Raw genomic sequence first — 22,488 nt, 5'->3', positions numbered from 1 at the left:
CTCAGCTTCAGCATCCGAATCCAAATCCCAGGCCATCACACCTAGGCAAATTAAGGCAGGAGTGAGGGACCTTTGGTCCTCCAGATGTTGTTGAACTACAACTGCCATCACCTCTAACAAGCATGACCAGTGGCCAGGGATGATGGGTCTTGAAGTTCAGTCTACCAAATGAAATAAATACCTGTCCTTTTCAGCACTCCATACGGTACACATTACCTGCAGGTCTGAGTTGGAATGTCTAAATAATAGCTTGGTAGGCTCACTGAAATGGTGATGATACCCTGGTGCATATGGCCAGGGTCATCTTCTACCAACCCACCAGGTACAGGGGTGTGAAGAAAGTTGATATGAAGCTACTGACAGATCAGTGTGATCACCAGGGAGTTGGCTGATGTCCCATTGTTTAACAATAGCAGCAACCCCTCTGCTGCCCAAAATTATAGTGCTGAAATAAAGAAAGCTTAGGCTAACCAGGGGTGGAATTCTGTATGGAAGGACTGTGAGCTCTGTTCAGTTCTGATTGTCAAAACAAATTCCTGGGCTCATAATTACTTAATGGTAAGAGTATGTCTTTTGCAACAGGCTGTGGTCAGTTGATCTTGGAGTTCTACTAAAAATAAAAATTGATCGCACAAGCTTCAAGTCTGCTCACTCCATAATCGGTCCTCCCACTTCCTGCTGCAAGAGAGTTGGGGGAGAACATGTATGCACTTGCAGACATGGCCTAAGCTAATGTTTAATGCATTTGGAAAACTTAGGTCTTATCTGCAGGGCACATTCATCATACTCCCACCTGTATGGTAGCAGGAAAAACAAATGCATGTCACTATCTGTCAGAGTTCTGAAGTGCAACTGGTTAAACAGGGCAGCCAGGTAATAATTCACTAGGGATAGTAGTCCTGAGTGTTCACACACTGCAAAGGAAGTCTACAATCTTGTTGTAATGCAGTTCCATGCAAATCACACAGGTCCAATGTTCATCAGTTAAAGACTATCCATAGGAAGCAGATCCCACAATGCTCGGCTGATATCTGCACATTTATTTCCAGTTACCAGAAGCGGAAAACATATTTTTCAGTTTAAAGAGAAATATCACATCTATTATGCTTTTACCATACAGTGGTACCTCAGGTTACATACGCTTCAGGTTACATACGCTTCAGGTTACACACTCCGCTAACCCAGAAATAGTGCTTCAGGTTAAGAACTTTGCTTCAGGATAAGAACAGAAATCGGGCTCTGGCGGCGCGGCGGCAGCAGGAGGCCCCATTAGCTAAAGTGGTACCTCAGGTTAAGAACAGTTTCAGGTTAAGTACGGACCTCCAGAACGAATTAAGTACTTAACCTGAGGTACCACTGTATAAGGATATTCTTCTTTCTTTTTACAACCCTTTGATGAAGATAATTCTGTTTTACCACGGTGGAACTGAGATGGTGGCATAATGCTTGCCCAAGACTTTCTTATGAATTCATAGCTTAGGTTTTTTGGGTCCATATCCAAAATGCTGTCTGCTAGATCACACTGTAAATATGCATCCTGTACCATCTGAATATGTCATACAAGTCTCTTAAAACAGAACTAAGCCAGGGACATATGTCAGATATACATGCCTGCTGCAAGCAATAGCACAGAACATATAACAGAAAGCATTGAACATGTCAGGGGAAAAAATGGAGCTGTAAACAGCAGCAGACAAAGAGTCCCAATCAGAAATGGAGCCCACTGGCATAGCAGCTGGCATAAGAACAAGGAATGGCCGGACAAAACTCCAGGAACTGTAATAAAATTCTATCCTCTTTGGTAAATGTGCACAGTGCAAATGGAAAAACGTGTGTGTAAAGCTTGAACGGTGGCTTTATTTGAGAGAAAGGGATGAGCTGTCTAGGACACAATGGAAAGAGAAAGAAGCAAGTGCCATTGAGGCTTACTAAAATTCAAGCCCATGACCTCCCCTCCCTGTGACCTATAGCAGCACATATGAAACCAAAGCAAAGCGGCTCAAAGAAATCACAGTGTTTGGAGAGCTAAAAGGTGAGATTGAAATCCTACTGTAGGTTCCTGGGCCAGTGTGTGTAGCTGTCACTCAGATACAATAGTAGAGCAATCACGGGGGGAAACATGTGTCAGCATCCACAAGAAAGCAATTAGCCTTGGACTCACACATTGGTTGGGTTCGTGGCCTAGCCGGGCAGATGTGTGTTGTATAGCACCGGGAGATAAAAGCTCATATTCAAAGAGGAAATTGGGGGCTGATGGTATTATATCAATGCCTCGAAAATGATCTGTGCTCACAGAGATGGTTTCAAACCTATGAGGACTTCTGCAACTCCTGAACAAAGAAGAAGGTTCTTATTGCTTCCCTACACTATTATTTGCTCTTGCATTGTAGAGTTGGAAGGAACCCTGATAGTCCAGCAGCCATGCTACCTAGTAGGGTTGCACTTTCAGACAAAAAAACAGCAGGGGGGGGTAGATTGGTCACATGGGTTGCCAGGGGGTGGGCCAAAAGGGTGGGTTGGCCTATGCAGTACTCCTCCTGATTGGCTCAGGGGTTAGTCCCAATGAGGAAACCACAGTGCACAATAGAGCAAGGGTAATCAGCACCAAGGACAGCTCCCTAGTGAGCATTTTGTTCTAAGAGTGTCTGGGACAGGACTGGGACTTTTCATGCCTGGAGGTCTAGATCATTCATTGGGATGTTGGCCTTGAAGAGGCAGGCCTCTAGCTTACAGCCTAGCACTTCCTCCTTCTCTATGTGGATTCCCTCCAGGTTTATTACTGGTGTTGATTTGCTGACATGGTGGGTATGGGTCTCAATTCTGGGGATGAGGTTTTCATGCTCTGTTCATGCTTTCTAGTCCCTAGATGATATGTCTTCAACCCTTATCCCAGAGAGGGCTGTGTGCATGTGCCTGTTGTCTTTGTGGGTCTGGGGTGCTATGTGGGCACCGTGTTATATGTCTTCTCTTGCCTTGCTTTTTCATCTTGTTCTCTGAAACAGTGGTTGTGAAGAGCACAAGGCCATCACAATGCCTGGGGACTGACAGCACTGGGATTGTTGCTAGCTGTGCAACTGGGGCTGAGGGAGTACTCTGGCATCACTGTGCCGTGTGTGTGTGTGGAGATGCAGGGGTTCTACAGAGGGCATGTCCCAATTGTCATGAACTCATTGGCTGACTCCATGGGTGGATGGCATGTGTCTGTCATTTTCTCATTGTTTTTATATTTTGTTTCCATTGAGTTTAATTGTTCTCCTTCCTGGCTTGGGCATGTACAGCAGTCTTCCTCAATGTGATGCCCTCCAGATGTTTTGGGCATCATCCCTGCCCAAAAAGAGGCCATGCTGCCTAGGGCTTGTGGGGATTCTAGTCCAAAACATCTGTAAGGCCACAGTTGGAGGCTCATGTATAGAATCCAGGAACCATTTTGCCAGTATATGGCAGTGATCTCTGGACCTGGAGTACAAGATTCTTTGCCTCATCTCATAGATTTAAGCACTTATTTAAATCTCTCCCATTGAAACCAATTTGATTTTAAAATGTCTCACATCAAGCAAATTAATACAAATCTCCTGACTGGGTCAAAGAGAGCCTTGAGAATGTGAAGGCAGTGCTTCTGAAGCCAAGGCTGAGGCTCAGTAGGATTTCCAGTAGTCCCAAGGCAAAGCTCCAGTGACCCACACCTTTCATTCTTCCAAATGGTTGTCTGAAACAGAATAAATTATGAAATCTAAGCACGTACGTGTACATTTTTTTAGTGACACCTGTAGTTAAATGATGTAATTTATTGACATTATTTAGACTGATTATAACTAAGCAGTTCTTCCTTCAGAATTTGGGTTACTTTTCTGCTAGGTGTTGATTTAAGAAAACAATAATTGTGCAGTGTATAGACAACGGCGCCCAATCATTTATTGACATAAAAGTAACTTGCAGTCTTATTGAAACTAGCATAACTAAGACTGAACAAAGATGGACAGCACCTATGTGATCCAAGACATACCATAGGAACATGAGCCACTATTGAAATGCTACTCATCTAGATGATCCCAGGAGCACCTTTTTTTTTTTTTTGCCTTAAAATACCAGTGGGCATCAGCCTGGCAAAGAAGTCCAATTGATTTCAATGAGAGAGTTTTTAGCACTTTCTTAATCTTTTTCAGTGGAACTTAAAAGATAAGTTTAGATAGTTATTGAACAATTATTTAATAAACAAGACCTGCATAGTGGCTCTCAGGAACAGATATAGGGCCAATCTAAGCAACACAAATGAAAGTTGAACAAATGCTTCAACATGGCTCCATTTATGCATCCAAAACCAACCTGGGAATACAACTGTGATTGGCTAAGTGCCATGGCGCAGAGTTCAACCAATCAATGTGCTCCACTCAACTGATACCAAACCCGCACCCACCCCCTATTCAGTGGGCCTGTCAGCGGCAAGGATCGTAATGAAACAAGCAAGGCTTGATTTATGCACTGGAGTCTCTGCTCTGCCTCATTCCAGCAGAGCTGAAGTGCCGGATTTCCTGTACTGGGCCCCATCATGGTGTGAGATTCTGCCAAAGTGCGAGTGAGATGTGCGGTGGGGAGTGTATCAGGGGTGGTATTGTCTACACGCAAATGCTCAACTTTATGTACTTTTAACTAGAGGTGTAACAGATGGTTCCGTTTCAGTCCAAGCAGTGGAGAACCGTGCCCATTCTGCCTGTAGCCAATCAATCCAGCCACTCTGGGGGAAAACTGCAAGCTGGGCTTGGAAGTCTGGCTGCCAGCAATCCAGAGGAAAAGCTTTTACACAGGCTAATGTGGTCGGCTGCCATGTGAAACTGGGGAAACGAGGAGGATGGGATTAAAAATACATCAACGCAAACAACCTCATGCTGGGCTTTGGTCAGGAATAATGGCTGGGAAGAGAGGGGAGAGCAGGCACAATTTGGAAAATTAAAAAATGTGCTTTGGCCTGTACCATTAACACCCGATCATTTTAAACTGGCAGGCATAAGGGGAAGGGAAATTAACTACTTTATGAGAAGAGAGCTGCCAATAGAGGAGTAAAAATTTGATGTTGCACAAAATGGCTGTAGCAGGTTGTCTTGGCCTTTTAAATGCTTAAGCATCTGCACAGGGCTGCTGGAGCCAGCCTTCCCTGTGAATTGGCAGAGCAAAACAGGGCCCTCCCCTCCACATCTCTTTGTCTGCCTGTCTGCAAGATCATAACTTTTTGGAACTGGGTCAAATCCATTCAGATCTTTCAGCAGATGCCCTGAGCATCAGTGGGTAGATCTCTCTACCCCACCCCTCTCGATTTGGGGGAAGCTTATTCTTTTTCTTCTTTATAAATGCTGCACCAATGAAATGTTTTCATCAGCATGACTTGTGAGTTTTAAATTGCATGAAAAACCTATGGAGGACTGGACAGTCTTGATGCAGACGGAGTTGGTGGAGGAAGGCAAGTAACGATGAGCCAGAAATTAGTAAAGGTTTATATGGGCTTTCCAGGTTCTGACCCACAAGCAGAACACCAAGAGATTGATTGCCTGGGATTTAAAAAATGGAGAAGAGGGATTTATCACCAGGCTTCAAAGGCCCTAGTAGTTAACTGGTAGGAAGGAAGGAAGAGGCCAGTCTATTTCTACCCCATGCAAATTTTGCATGTGCTCATTCATAAGTCTATCTTATTCTGGTTTTGTAATTCATTTTTTAAATCTGTGCATAAAAATGCCTGTTTAAATATATATTTTATTTAAATTTACACATTTCTAAATGTATTTTATCCTAAAATAAATGAATGTTATTTTATTCTAAAATCAATGAATTCTGGTAAAAAAAATTGAGCCAAAAAGTGTATTGCAAAATTCAACAAAGAGCAAAATCTAAAGGATAGTTACTGTCTGCACATTAGTCCAGATCAAGTCAGTTCATGCTGGAATTCATAGAAACTGAATTTCTCAACCAGCCCTGTGGCTAGACTGCATTTGGCTTGGTGGGTCATGAATTGAACATGTGACATGGTCAGGCTCAGTTGTCGGAGGCCACATCTAGTTTCAGAGTTGAGTTGCTTGAGCTGGAAGCTGAGGCCAGCAGCATGCAGAGGGCCTCTCAGTAACATGACTCTCAAGCAATCAGTGTCAAAGTTTATGCCTCTTGCTATGTGATCTTTAATATGTTATTGACACAGCACCCCACATTCTCATGATCATGCCAACAGCCTTAAATCAGTCACTTATGGGGCTATATAAATCCTCCTTCTATCTGAGTTTAAGTGAAGAATGCATAGCTTCAAACTTATCAACTGAAACTTGATTTCCCCTATACCATCTGCATTGTTAACAAAGTAGAAAATATTAAAATACTTCTTTGCATTCGTCCTCTGCCACATGAAGAATCAGTGCTGCATGATGAAGTCGCCCATCTTTCTTACCTGGTCCACTCTTAGTACAAATCAAATAGTCCTTACCAGTTCTCGGCAACATTTCCTGGAGTTTTGTTTTGTTTTGCATCATAGTTTCACTTTCAGTTTGCAAATTTGGTAGCGTGGAACAAACAAACTTTACTTAACCCAGCAATTCTTACTACAACAGTTGTGCAACTTGCAACTGCCCTGGGTTTCATTCCTCTGCTAGAGTTCCCCCATGCACAGGGCATTTACTCCTGCAACACTTTGATTCCTACTATCATTACAGGGCTGCTTTTGCAGTCTAACCTAACCATTTAACTGCCCTTCCTTTTTATATTTGTCTGTTGTCATCACTGGATATGATAAAGAGTTGGATATGATAAAGAGTTAGGCAAGTCTGAAATAATATTCCTTGGAATTGCTGGAATCTCTTAAGAGATGATGTAACCCGTAAGTGAGTCATTTCTCCCTCCCATCTCCTTGGAAGCAACCTGCACTGCCTGTTGCCAGACAGACCCAGCGCCAGCATCCTTAGCTAGGGCCCTGGGCACCAGCAGAGCTCAATACAGATGTTTGCCCTGGGCTGCCCTTTAAACAAGTTGCTTTCCAGAACTGTGCTTCGGTTAGTGCCTGGCAGTTGGGTCTTGGAGCCACCATCTGCATTTCCCACAATGCCTCTGCAGCAGTGTCACTCGGGGGAATTATGGGAAATTAAAAGGGCAATTCAGAGACCCAGGTGCCCAACACTGTTTGCTGCAATGCTGCAACCTGATGTTGCAGTTGCACCAGGTAAACCCACCAGAGGGGGCACTGACACAGGAGGGAGCCAACCAGAAAGCATGTTGCTCAAACCTGGAACTGTCCTTGTTGATGGAGGTGGAATCCCTGTTGTCACTACATGGGGAAACAACTGCATTCTTATGTCTCCATAAATCAACTGCAACTCGTATGTAATGAAAACTTGATATAAAAATTCACATATCATGCCTATGGTATATCATAGAATCCTCCTATCATCTAGTCCAACTCCTATGCAGCTGTCCCATATGGGGATTGAACCCTCAACCTTGGCGTTATCAGCACTATGCTCTAACCAACTGAGCTATCCAGGCTCCATCCCAGTATCTTGTCTTCAGCTATTACTTAAATCAGATGCAGGGAAGTGGGAGAAATTTGATTCTGTTGGCATTTAAAGGCAAACTTACCAAATTTGCACTCTCTGAAACAAACATGAACTGAAACACAACCGTTCTTTGACACTTGCACTTCTCTGAATTTTGCAAGGCAGTTCTTCAGCCAAGAAATGCATACAAAAATATATATCCTAGGTCGGATTTAGTGTGCCTAAACATGCAAATACTAGTGAAATTAACATGCAAAAAATGTGTTATATTTGGGAAATTTGTTTTTCAAAAATGCATATGTTAGGACAAACACATATATATTAAGAGAAATTTGCATTAAAATGTTGATGAATTTTCATCAACTAATGCATCATCTACAAACTAACACAGAAAAATGGAGAATTGAATTTAAGATTGGAAAAATGAGAAACTGAGTGAAATCAAAACTGATAGAATTGCTTATGCCTAATCAGATGCTACAGAGGAAATATCCAAGAAACAGGGCGGTTCTGGAAAGATCACCAGTGTTCACTCGCTTGTTCTGATTTTCAGTTTAGTGTAGTTCTCCCCAGTTTTATTTCCATGTTGACCACAGGTCATTAAATAAATGCAAGCTACAATATATAAAAGGTTTAATGATGGGACTCATATCTTACGAATGATTACAAATGGCAAGAAGTAGGTCAACTACAATTAATTGTCATTACAATGATCATGCTAGCCATTCACAACAAAAGCAGCATGAGATTTAGATAATTCGAAGGAATAAATGGCTGGTTATGTAATAGTCCTTAACATCTATTTGCTAATAGAAAGTCTGTCTTTTGAAGATCTGACCAATTTTCCTTATCTGTCAACAGCTGGGGAAGAAATTTGATTCTAACTGATATGCGAAAGGAGCGTGTCAAAAGTTAATGCGCAAGATCCTTGGTTTCTCTTGTGCCAAAAAAACATAATCAGGCTTCAATGAAACATGAGAAATTCTCCTTTCCAGAGCAACTGTTGGCATCAGATTAAGCTTTATTGGTTAGGAGCTCTTCTCAGCAGGAAGTAACTAATTTGAATAATATCAACTTCTAGACAATGCTGGTATTTAAACATAGCAATCTATGGTGCAACTGGGTTGCTCCTTGCTTATGCTGTTATCAGGTAAGTTGAAATTGTTATACACCTTTCACCAGAATTCTGACTTGGCCCAGCATCATACTTAATATCTAATTTTGCTGTATTTTCAGACATCAAGAGACATTCTGATTTTGTCCTTTAGTGGGCACTTGCAGAAAAGATTACCAGCTTGGGTTGCTTTTAGAACTCATATAACACCCATTCTGAAACCCCTGCATTGCTTACCAGGTTTGTTTCCAGACCCAATTCAAGCTGCTCATATTAGTGTTCAAAGCCCTAAACGCTTTAGGCAACAGCAACAACAACAGCAATAATGATTTATTGTTTATACCCCACCTATCTGGCTGGGTTTCCCCAGCCACTCTGGGCGGCTTCCAACAAAATATTTAAAAATACAATAAAACATAAAACATTAAAAACTTCCATAAACAAAAGTCAGATAGTTGTTTATTTCCTTGACATCTGATGGGAGGGTCTTCCACAGGGTGGGCGCCACTACAGAGAAGGCCCTTTGCCAGGTTCTCTGTAATTTCACTTCTCGCAGGGAGGGAACTGCCAGAAGGCCCTCAAAGTTGGACCTCAGTGTCTGGGCTGAATGATGGGGGTGGAGACGTTCCTTCAGGTATACTGGACTGAGGCTGTTTATGGCTTTAAAGGTCAGCACCAACACTTTGAATTGTGCTTGGAAACATACTGGGAGCCAATGTAGGTCTTTCAGGACTGGTGTCATGTGGTTTTGGCAGCCAAGTATCTGAAAGACCGCTTCCTTTCCTTCAGATCACCCTGAGGGGACTCACTTGGTACTTACACCTTCCTCAGAGGTTTTCTGTGGGGTGGCTTGGGAGAGAAGATTCTCTGTGGCAGCCCCAAGTTGTGGAATTCTGTCCGCACAGTAAATGCTAAAGGTGCACCTCTTTACACTGCCCTTTGACACCTGAGATATGTATGTAACACTGCAACTGTTTTTAATTCAGATTTTCAAAATTGTTGCAACCCACCCTGAGATCTGCTGGTGAAGGATGGATAGTAAGAATAACAGTAGCAGTAATGAAAATATACAATATCTCAGTGACCATCAGCATCAAAGACTGAGTGTAAACTGCCTTGGGATCGTAACCGACTTACACAGTTTAAAAAGTGAACAAATAAAGATCGGTCCACAAGGTAATTGAGCAGATGTAAATTGCCTTAAATCAGTTTCAACTAATTACAGTGGGGCTCCCATCAGTTTAAAGTCTGTCTTAATTGATTTGTGGACTGCGCTATAAGCCTTTTAAATCTCCCACCATAAGGAACCCCTTTCACTGTCACTACTCATTTTCATTCCTCTTTTTAGTACTTAAAAAAAGTTTCATTATATCTTCTTTAGGATGGCGTGACAAGACCCATACAGACTATTCAAATGAATGGATATGTCTCTATTTAGGGGCATTAGGCGTATTAAATGCACAATGTTTGGTTTCTTAATCATCCTACCTTTCTGATGACATTCCCCTCCCAGTTTTTCCAGTTTTACAATGGCTCCAGAACCACTTCCGGATTTCTACTCGCAAATTAAAAACACACCTGATTAAGGCAGCATGTCTAATGTGTATTAACACACATATATCAACAGCTAAATTCTTAAGTGCTGGATCTCACTGTCTCGAATAATATCAAACCCAGAGACATTTAAAAACCGTATGTACATAAAACTGTTGTGGGCACACACAGTAATCCCACTTGCATGATTCTTGATTTGGTACTTTTCAGCCCTTTAAGCAACACGGCCCCATTCTTAAAATAGGGGAGTGGGGCAGGGGAGCACTGGCACATGACGGACTGTCATCCCATTGAGTTGAGGATCATTTGAGAAGCATGCCCCACCAATTTTCAAGTTTCTGCCTAGATTAGGCTTCCAAATTCAACATGGCTGTCAGGCCACTTCTGACCTCATTTATCAATCGGCTGAGTAATGTTCTGCTGATGGGAGAGAAAAGAAAAGAGAGAGAGCGTAAGTGGAGACGGAGTGTCTCTGAAAACTGAGAGGAGGGCAGGGGGTGGAGAGCAATGGAGACATCTGACCTGGACACTGGGACAGCAGATAAATTAGAAAGAGCATAACCCCACGGAGATGCATGCTCCGGCTCATGCAGCAGGCATTAAGGATGAAATATTTTCAGAGTAACAATTCACCTCTAACTGGAAGGACAGGGACTCGCTGACATTTTGGGCAATGAACACAGCCTGCTGGTGCTCCTCTTGGAGGGATGAGACATGGAGAGAGAAGTGAGGAGCAAAAGCAGAAGGATTTATGCAATCCCAGTTCCTAAGTTCCAGGTTACGCTTACCTTGTTGGTTTAACTCATTTAATAGAGTTATAGGACTGGGAAGGACCAAAGTAAGAGAAGGACCTGGAACTAAGGACCAAAACGAACACGATGTTGAGTAGATCTCCTCATTTAAAAATAAATAAAAAAATAAAGCCATTGTGGGGCTCTCTGATTTAGATTGGAACAAGATTTCTGGAGGTGGGGGTATTTGAAGCCAATTCTGCCTGCAACGTTTCCCCATTCAAGATCATGCAAACAAGGATTGAAGGGTGATATTAGCCCTGCTGGGAGGAAAGACTGCATTGTTTCTGACTCTTTTTTTAGGGAAAGGATTAAGCATATCCCTCCACCTCCCTACAGTGACTCTGCTCCGTTCAGAACGGGATCCCCTGCCAATTGAGAAGGTCAGAAGAGCCAATCACCATTCTCTCATAGCATGTCTGTTTGGACCTTCGTATTAAACGAATATCAATAGGACATACTTTCACGAAAATTCATTTCAGTTCAATTCTAACCACAGAGACTCCCAGCTCTGCAGCCCCAGTCATGGAAGTGTTTGCTGTGGTGAGGAAGAAGGATGTTTCATTGACTTTGGAGAGGCCATTGAGGAGGATTGTGGACACATTCCTTTACCCTGGAGTTTGTGCAGTCAAGGCTGGTTTAATCAGGCAACTGAGCAGAGTTGGATAGTTCCTCTGTTACTTACCCAGTACACTTCAGCTGCAGTAGCACAAATCTTACAGCCAGTTTGTTTGCATGCTGTCTTTACCACAAAGACATTGCACTCAAAGTGGTTTACAGAAAATGAATAAATACAATAATAGTACAGTAATAAAATTATAAATAAAATTATAAATATTATAATATTAAAACAACAATAATAACAGCCACTCTGGGTGGCTTTCAACAGAACATTAAAAACAGAATAAAACATCAAGCATTAAAAACTTCCCTAAATGGGGATGCCTTCAGATGTCTTCTAAAAGTTGGATGGTTGTTTATTTCCTCGACATCTGATGGGAGGGCGTTCCACAGGGAAGGGGCCACTACCAAGAAGGCTCTCTGTCTGCTTCCCTGTAAACCTCACTTCTTGCAGTGAGGGAACCACCAGAAGGCCCTCAGTGCTGGACCTCAGTGTCCGGGCAGAACGATGGGGGTGGAGACACTCCTTCAGGTATACTGGGCCGAGGCCATTTGAATTGTGCTCGGAGACATTATATATCACTGCAATATACATAGTACACATTTGAATAAAACTTGCCAATATCCCATTTAAAAATATCCAGTATTGAACAATATACAGTACCCATAACCAATGTGGGATTGTTCCATCCAAATAATGGATTTGAAAGATATGGGTCATCTAGTCCAACCACCCCATTCGATGGTGTGGAAATGCCATTTCCAAATATTTCTAAAATATTAGTTCAGATTTATGCATTTAATTTATGGATACATTTATTTAATTTATGAATTGCCTCCTATGAAAATATCTCAAAGCAATTAACAGATAGCAGATAAATGAAGCTTCAGTGGCTGCATTCAGGCTCCCTGTGCACAGATGTCACTTTGGGTTATTTTCTTCTTACCTTTCTTCCAACATGGCTCTTTGATAACACAGACTTGCTTCATCCAAGGCTGCTTTCTTTCTTCTCCTCTTTGCCACTCTTCCACTGGGACAGCAGTCTGTCTTTCTAATTGTTTCCCCTGCCCCAAAGTGCTTTGTCCGTTTGTCTGATTAAGCATTTGTCTAGCCTATTATTAGTAGTATAAAAATAACACTTAAATGTTTTAGGTAACTTCTCCAAGGGAAGGGGAGGTGGCTTCAAGATTGTCAAAGGGCTACCAACCAGCACTGCTCTTTGGCTGCAAACAGGAAAAAACAGGATTTATCTGATCTGAAACTTTGCATGCCCACCCAAAGTGTAGCGAGTGTGTTGCTGCTCCACCACTGCCCACCCATGAAAATCATGTGCACATGGACACACATACAATATCTGAGTATATGGAGATTGTATGGAGTGCCATAGACCAGAAGGGGAGGAAGGGGCATAGGGACTGATGACATGACCAATGTCAGAAGCATTTGAAAGGCAAGAAATGCATTTGGTGAAGACACTTCCAGATGGCCCAAGAGAGCTCACTGTGCTGCTTGCCAGGCAGGGAAAGTGAGAACAGCCAAGGCACGCTTGTCTCTCTGACCTAAGGCAAATGCCTTCTCTTTCCCAGCTAATACAGCACACAACCACTTGTGCTACACTGATTGGGTTGCAGGGAGAAAGTGCCAGCCAACATTCTGCCTTCAGGCCCAGGCAAGGCAGACATAAAATATGGGATAGGAGAGAATCAGTGAAGACAGAGTTGTGTCCCCCCTAGCAACTGCCAACATCCACCTTGGGATGCTTTCCCAACAGTTGGAGAAACACAGACCCAGATAGATGATGGGCAAGCTCTATGGAAGCATGTCCTCCCCATCACCTGAAAATATGGCCTGCCTCTCTTGAGGTTGAAAACAAAGTTGCTGTTGAACTATCTAGAAAGAAGACAAGGGGCATGTGATCATCTACCCTGCAGACAAAACCACTTGGTCATTCCACCTCTCCAGGGGATGCTGGGAGTTGTAGTTTTATGAGGGGGGGCTGGGGAACTCTGAGAGAGGCTCCCCAGCATCCATACCAACCTACAGCTCCCAGGATTCTTTGGAGGAAGCCACCTCAGATATTATACAATAGGTATAAATTTGCTGGATATCTAGGCCCTACAGGAGAGATTTCCCCAGTCAACTGCTCAGTCAACACATCTACACTCTGTTACCCAATACAGTATCCATTTCTATACAATGAAACTCAGCACCCTCTCTCTGAGAACAAGCCCAACTGAAATCTGATTATGGAATCCCACTTTGCAAGCCCAGCAAGGCACGTGATCTGAGGGAGTTTATGTTAATCCATATTATCCCCAAAGCTGCTCCATTCCTTTGATGTGCTGTGGAAAATAGCAGCATTTAAGTTTTCATGGAATGCGAATGACGGAAATGTAGATTCTCGTTGGCGCAGCTATTATTTTGAGAGATTGTTAACATCATTGTTATTGGGGGGACATCATTGTCATTGGGGGGAACAAATATCATTGTCATTGGGCATTGGGGGAGAAAGCAGGGAAAATTGCAAGGTGAAGACAAACAGAATACCAGAGGTGTCACCCAAATGAAGGATCTGGTTCAATTAATAGTCCTGATTTTGATTTATTATTTGAAAAATTTGATACAGCATTTCAGTGAACGTGATATCATCTCAAGATCTTTGATGGAAATAGTTCCACAGGCAAGTCATTCATTGTCTGGCAAATGATTGTCTGGCAAGTCATTCTCTGAATGAGTAAAGGTAAAGTAAAGGTACCCCTGCCCGTACGGGCCAGTCTTGACAGACTCTGGGGTTGTGCGCCCATCTCACTTAAGAGGCCAGGGGCCAGCGCTGTCCGGAGACACTTCCGGGTCACATGGCCAGCGTGACATCGCTGCTCTGGCGAGCCAGAGCTGCACACGGAAACGCCGTTTACCTTCCCGCTGGTAAGCGGTCCCTATTTATCTACTTGCACCCGGAGGTGCTTTCGAACTGCTAGGTTGGCAGGCGCTGGGACCGAGCAGCGGGAGCGCACCCCGCAGCAGGGATTCGAACCGCCGACCTTTCGATCGGCAAGTCCTAGGCGCTGAGGCTTTAACCCACAGCGCCACCTGTGTCCCTCTTCTGAATGAGTAAATGTGATCAATTGTTTACAACAACGCCTTCCATCCTGATCCCTCACACATGGACAGAAGAAGTCCTATTGAAGCCTGATTTAAAATTCACCTTTTAATATTTAAATGGCTGTGATTACCAAGTCTGTCATTTAATCATATGGATTAACTGGTGAATGCTTTCAGCTCTGGACTACGTCTAGGAAGGAAAGAACTGAGGGCAGGTAAAAGGAAATATCACACATCAGCTATCAAATCATTGTATAAAAATATCCCCATTGAAGCTGTTGCAGTGTAGTATGTCAAAGTATTTTCTGGACAAAGGAGATGCTGACAAGTCAGTATTTTAGCTGATGGCTGGCCAAGCCTGTCTCTTAAGCTAAGTGGTCATGTTCTCAGGTCAGTATTAGGGTGGGAACACCCTCAGGGCAGCAGGAAATGGGACTGTGGATTAGCAAGAGTTCCCTATGCTTCTGGTTCAAATACAGTCACCTTGCTATTCTTAACTTCTGCCTCATTTATTTATGTATCTATTGGAAATATGTATTCCCTCCTTTTCTATTTACTCCTTTATCCACCAGAAAGATATTCTAATGATTTTGAAGGAGATTCTTATTCAGGACATCCAATCACATTCTCAGTATTTACAGTATTTGAATTAAAAAAATGTTTTCTGCTTCTATTATTTTCCTCTTGCCCCCTCTCTCTTCAGCTACTGGCTCCTGCTCAGGACAAAATTCTTAAAACACAAGTCTATGGTTAATAGAATACAGCACCTGCCTATTAATCATACTGATTCATGAGGCAGATGTCAAGGTAAACATCACTATGAAAGGATAAAATGAAAGTACTTAGAACAAAGTCAAAAATTAAATCTGGCAAAAAGACACGGCAGGAAAATTAAACTGCATTGGGAGCTGAGGAGAATGCTTTCAGTCTCATTCTAAAGATAATTAGGGATGGGATTTGGTGAATGAAGGGAGGAGGGAGAAGAGTGGTGTAGCGGTGAGGTGCCAGAGCTAAAAAGGCCCTGCTCATTGTTGCCATCCAGAAGATGGAAAGAGGAAGATGAGCTCTGCCAGCCATGAGTGTAGCCAGGATTTTTGCTGTTGGGGGGGAGGGGGGCAGGCAGAACCACAGTTAGTTATTTTTATTGATTTATTTAAGGGGGAAGCTGCCCCCCTGCCCCCCCTTGGCTACCCCCATGTTGCCAGCCATTGGCTCTGGCTCCATCTACTGCTGACCTTCCTTTCACCCTACAAGCCCCACAGGGTACCACCCACCATTGCCAATGACCATTTTGGTCAGGGTCTGAAGGAGCTGCAAGTCCTCTCCCTGTACGGAGGTGAGGACTGTGTAAGAGGTTTGCCCCTGCTATCTTTTTCCATGGAGAATCATTTATCTGAAGATGCAATTAGCCTCAATTAGAAAAAAAACTTGCAGGCATAACACTGTGTGCTGACTGTGTTCTTCTAAATAGCAGCTTTGTGGTGTGTCAGTGTGATTTTCAACAGGGAAATCATGTGTGTCGGCTGGGGAAGGTTAAGCTCCTCGCAGCCCCAATCCAAGTCTCTACAACTGGTTTTGCAAATGGAAAAAAATAAATAAATTGTGAAATCCATTCATAGAACTCCCATGGCACATCTGATTTGACAGAAGCTCTTTATTTCCTAACCACTGGGAACACTTAAGGGAGGGTGTCAAACTGAGCTCCTGGCTTTTGGTAGTTAATGTTATGTTTGTGCCTGAACTTCAGAACAGAGCAGGGAACTAACACAGTTACATTTGGGGCACATGAACTGGAAAGTGCAGGTTCTCATGCTTGCATTGACTGGAATACTCCATCTTATTGGCTCCCCAAAGTTCCCAGGAGGCCTTTGAAGTCCCACATTCTCCCATCTCATCCCAAAGCAGCCAGCCAGGATATAAACATGTCTCCAGTAATTTTAGTAGTATGGGTTCTTCAGCTCTGGAGGGCAAGGATAACTTTCAGCCAGGATTGGGCCTGGCTCCTTCCCCCACCATCAAGACCTGGGAAGGACTTGGAGGCTTACATTATCCCAATTTTTAACTATCTCCTTAAAAAACTCTTCAAAATCCAACCAGGTGCAACACATCATTGATGAAAGCTGTACAGGGTTACACCATAAGAGGTTTTGGCCCAATGTTATGATTCCACAGCTGCCCTGAAATCTGGTATTCAGCGTTAATATATCCACAGGAATTTTTATCCCATTTGGTTCATTCTATTTTATTTTATTTTTATTCTGTTAACTTTATCCTATTGATTCAAATGTGTTTTCATTCCCCCAGATGGTCCCCTTTTGCATTTCCTTTTTTACGGAAAAGGCTTGTGCTGGAAGCAATATATAACAAGGCTTCGCTCTGAAATCCGGCAGGACTCTGCCCCACAAGTTTTCATGCGACTGGATTCTCTCCCCTCCCCTTTTAAGACCATGTTTTGAATGCAGAATGGAACAAATAAATGAGAACATGACTCTTGAATGCAGAAAGAAACCCCAAAGGTCAGTTGGGTTATAGGTATGCAGATGACAAGCTCTGATTCTGTTGATACAATTGCTTTTCCTGGCCCATTCCACACCTGCTGTTTGCTTTCAAACATTAATAAAAGCTGTTAAAATGCCACTGTATTGACATTCTAGTGCTCGTTTCCTGGGCTGTAGCTCTTTGCCAGGCTTGCTAAATTTCCTGCAGTAAACCTTTCTATATTGGCGCTTCCTTTTAAAACATTTATTCTCCAAGCATCATTTTGATGTGATGTCATGATTTTGGCTTACACAAAACTTGGCACTCCCCCTTGTAACCCTAACCCCTCTTCCTTTCAGAGTGTTGGATAGCCATATTTCCGAAGACAACACCCATTCAGTTAACAAATTAATGTTATTAATTGTGTTGCTTCCACAAAGTGTCCAAGGTGATGTACAATTTCTAACAATTCGACTAACTTTTAAAAAAATGAATTCATGGAGTTTGCTACCACAAGGATGGTAGCAATTTGTGATGTATTTTGTATTTCTTCAACGGATGTAATTTTATTGCTGGTTTTATCCTGCTTACCATCATGATAGTTTCTCCCCCTTAATGTTGGCGGTATAGAATTTTTTTGCAAAGGAAATGTTGGTGGCTCCCAGCTTAGTTGGATCTTTTAAATGAGAATTAGACAATTCATAGAGGATTGGGCAGTCAATCCTTACTGTTAAATACATCCCCATATACAGAGACAGCATACCTCTTAGTATTAGATAACTGAGATAAACAACACAACAGGAAAAAGCTGTCCTCTTCATGCTCTGCTTACAAGTCTGCCCAGGGCCATTGCACAGCTCAGTGGAAACAGTATGCTGGGCTGTGTTTGGATCCAGGGTTTTTTATGATCAGTGTGTGATTTTGCTCCAAGTTCAGGATTTCCACCTTTACTTCAGTAGCTGGGATTGAGGCAAAAGACTGAGTCACACTGAGCTTCTTTGCAAAGTGGATTACACAGAGTTTAGCATGTGTCTCCCAAGACTTTGGTACATGGTCATCATAGTCAAGTGTTTGCTTAACCAGCACCTGGTTCAGAATTCAACTCAATATTACAATGCTATACAGTGGTACTGTACATCGGGTTAAGTACTTAATTCATTCCGGAGATCTGTACTTAACCTGAAACTGTTCTTAGCCTGAAGCACCACTTTAGATAATGGGGCCTCCTGCTGCTGCCGCGCCGCCGGAGCACAATTTCTGTTCTCATCCTGAAGTAAAGTTCTTAACCTGAAGCACTATTTCTGGGTTAGTGGAGTCTGTAACCTGAAGCGTATGCAACTTGAAGCGTATGTAACCCGAGGTACCACTGTATGTGTGGGAGGAACCAAAGCCATGGGTGTAGCCAGGCTTTATGTTAGTGGGACAGAACCTCAGTTGGTTAAGTATTTTGTACTGATTTACTTGATTTAGAGGGGGCAGCTGCCCCCCTGCCCCCCTTGGCTACACCCATGCAGAAGGTCCCAGGTTCAATCCCCATTTTAAAAAAACAACAACAATGTATTATTAATTAATTACTTTTCACATGAGCCTCAAGGCAATGTACATACATTCTATCTATTTTCTATCTGTCTTATGCTTTTATATGTGTTGGAAGCCAGCCAGAGTGGATGGGGTAGAAATAATAAAATTATTATTGTTATCATTATCATTATTAGCATTTTCTATCCACGTGCACACATATACAGTGGTACCTTAGGTTAAGAACTTAATTCGTTCTGGAGGTCCGTTCTTAACCTGAAACTGTTCTTAACCTGAAGCACCACTTTAGCTAATGGGGTCTCCCGCTGCCGCTGCACGATTTCTGTTCTCATCCTGAAGCAAAGTACTTAACCCGAGGTACTATTTCTGGGTTAGCAGAGTCTGTAACCTGAAACGTCTATAACCCGAGGTACCACTGTAACTTTAAAACTGTATAAAAAAACTAAAAATGAGTTTGAAAACAAAGCAAAAATAAGGATCCAAGGCAGAGACCAGCTGGTAAAGCTTGTCAAAACAAAAATTTCCTCACTTGTTTCCCGAAAGTACAGATAGTGGGCACTTTCAGGAATTCTGTATATCAACAGGAATGTTGTTCCAGAAAACAGAGGCAGCCCCACCAAAAGCCCTGCTCTGAGTTGCTCTGGAGAGGGCTTCTGATGTTTTAGGAACTCCAATGAGAAATTATGCTGCAAAACACCGTGACCTACTGGTTATCTAAGAGAAAGGGTGATATCTCAAGAAATCTGGTGGCAGCCAGGTAATGGGAAGGACTAAGGCCCTGGAGAGCTGTTGTCGGTCGCAATAGACAGTACTGGCGTGAATGAACAAATTGCTTGACCTGAAGTGTAGAAGAAAATACTGAACAACATAGACCATTGATTTGACTCATAACAAAACAGCTTCCTATGTGTTTGCTGATTGGCTATTCCTGCAGAAAATTAATTTGAGAACCCCTGAGGTCAGAGTGTCAGAATAGCACCTGGGAGAGACCAGGGTTCAAACCTCCACTAGCCGAAGAAGCTCACTGGGTGACCTTGGGCCAGTCACTACCTCTCAGCATAACCTACGTACCTCACAGGGCTGTTGTGGGGCTTCAAATAGGTGCAGGAGGGAAGAGTGCTCTTGTGGTCCAGGCCTGCTTGCAAGCTCTCCACAGACCTCTGGTTGGCCACTGTGAGAACAGGACAAATCTTTGGTCTGATCCAGCAGCGTCTTCTTAACATATTGTGACAAGAATCACCAAAGTTTGAGGAGACAAAGAATTCTGCTGACTATTTCATGTTTGTTGAAATAATTCCATTCAGAAATAAGGACATGATGAACTTGTAGTGCATTCCTGGGTCCTACGTTTCTTTGTTTTTGAAATGTTTCTTAACTGGTGAAGAATGTAGCAGAGGTGGCATTAAGCAGAGCTCTGCTTAAAGATTGTGCTGCCATGCAGTTGTTAAAGACACAGCAACACCTTTCAAAGCTAAATGTCTTTGTTCTCACAGAAAATCATTCAAACTGGCAATGTTAACATGCGCCTCAATTTGGGAATGTTCCACAAAGTTCTGTCCACAGCTGGAAGGACTATAAGTTTGGGGCATTTCCTGGGAGATATAAATTAGAAGCGTCACCTCCAGCAGTTAGAATCCGTGGGGTCACCAGCTTTATTCCAAAACTGATAGGAGACAAGCAGGAAGTGTTTCTAGTTTGATGAATTAGGTGCATAAAATCCATGAAGAGATAATGAGTGAAGATACCTTTTCCTTTTTTCATGGGGATAATATTTCATGATTTCGGGAGGGAGAGATGGGGTGAAATAATTAGCCATTTGTGATTAACTCTGTTCACGGGTATTCTGTTTCTTTGTTCTGTGATGCTGCCTGGAGCTAATTTTTAAAAAATGATCCAACAACAACAATAGAAATAATTTCTCTTAATAACTAATGGCTATGTCAAAACCTGGAAATCAAATCAAAATTGTCCAAAAGTGAGACGCAGGTTGAGGATTCTTTCCAGCGCTAGAAAATGAATGCTCACAAAGAAAGTTCTAAAATGATACAAAGCAAGTTTTATTAAGTCTGGTGCCATTGCTATAAAACTGTCTGCTACATGTTTGGGTGTGGCAAAACAAAGTGCGTGATCTTTATCTCGCTTCCTCCTGATGCTATAAAAATGGTGGTATTCAGTCATGGTCATTTGGGCCCTGAACCAGAAATGTTGACCTTGGTCTTTTCTTCAGCTGGTACTACAAGTTCAGTGAAAGACCCTCAGATCTTTGTCAGGATTAAATATGAGTCGCCCACAATCAAATCAATCAAATCCCCTGGTGTGTTCAGTGCTTGGACTTCAAATCCTTTGGCTGTGTTCCTGGTGGCCTCACCATCTTAAATCCCTCTCCAAGGGTAAGACATGGCAGACCTCAGACTGCCCTTTTTTATGTGGCCTTTCGGTAGTTTCATCTCCACAGGCATTGAAAACATGTCCCAATGATCATTTATTTGCCATTTGAGGGTGGGGTTTGGAATCTGCCTCCCTAACCATGCTTTATACCATTCTGTCCCTCCACAATGCACACAGAGGCCTATAGCTCCTTTGCAAAACTGTTCTGATGAAGCAGTTATATATATATATATATATATATATATGCAGGTTTTGGTGTCCTCGGGTGTCTTCCCGTGTAAAAGTTGGGGTGTCTAGGCGACGTTTCGACGAGGTCTCACTCGTCATCTTCAGGCTGGTGCTTTCGGCTTCTTGTTACTGGAACAGAGCAGGATCTCAGTGTTTGAGTTCCTATAAATACTGTTGAGGGGGTGTGGTGTATAGCCTCCAATGTTCTGGGCCCTATACACCACACCCCCTCAACAGTATTTATAGGAACTCAAACACTGAGATCCTGCTCTGTTCCAGTAACAAGAAGCCGAAAGCACCAGCCTGAAGATGACGAGTGAGACCTCGTCGAAACGTCGCCTAGACACCCCAACTTTTACACGGGAAGACACCCGAGGACACCAAAACCTGCATTCCTGTACCCGTGAAAATCTACGAAAGCATATATATATATATATATATATATATATATATATATATATATATATATATTCAACTTGGAAGCAGGAGCATCCTTCATTTAGCCATTGAAGAAAATGGGATTGCCACCTGTTCTCTATACTTGTCAGTGATAAGGCAGAGAAAGAACTCCTTTTTAAGCAATGTCTGGTTTATTTTTACAGGTACTCATTCCTAAGCACAATAGAGTACTTGAGACAAAATGTCTAGCTCCCTGCTCTAGTTTGGTTTTCCACTGGTTATTGTTTAAAATACAGAGATTATGAGGTCAAAACATTCACAGCCAATATTTCCCCTAATGAAAAATGTAGTCAGGCATAAGTCAATGATCAAATCCATATGCTGAGTGTTCCATGCTACAGTGATTTCCACTAGACAGGACTTCAATAAATCTAATTTTGAAAGAAATTATATGCATCTGATGCTGTTGTCTTACCAGCTGCCACCTTTGTGCTACTTTTTCCTCCAGATTTCAATCTCTGTGCCAAATGAACTGATACCACACTGATGGGCATGATAAGAAGGTTAAGACAACCAGAAGCATGATAAGAAATAAAACCCACCAGCAGCTTCACCTAGCAGCATATGTGGGTTACTGAGCCTGTCTCACTTAGTAAATGATGCTGCATCAGATCACAAATAGAATGAACCAAGTTATCCTGGTTATGTTATTTACTTGCTTCCATAATGCAAGAATTAGGACTTCTGTGA

General features: G+C 42.6%; 1 long non-coding RNA gene across 1 annotated transcript in view; it reads left to right on the top strand.

Moving 5' to 3' along the window:
- Positions 1–22,488, top strand: part of LOC309370522 — a 67,616-nt gene that overhangs the window by 29,293 nt on the left and 15,835 nt on the right. The window contains exon 2 of the long non-coding RNA XR_014168609.1: positions 17,011–17,222. This is a non-coding gene — a long non-coding RNA (uncharacterized lncRNA). The remainder of the gene's footprint in view (positions 1–17,010; positions 17,223–22,488) is intronic.

Source organism: Podarcis melisellensis, assembly GCF_964234715.1.
Source record: "Podarcis melisellensis genome assembly, chromosome: 5".
NCBI lineage: Eukaryota > Metazoa > Chordata > Lepidosauria > Squamata > Lacertidae > Podarcis > Podarcis melisellensis.
This window is presented reverse-complemented; position numbering and strand designations above follow the sequence as displayed.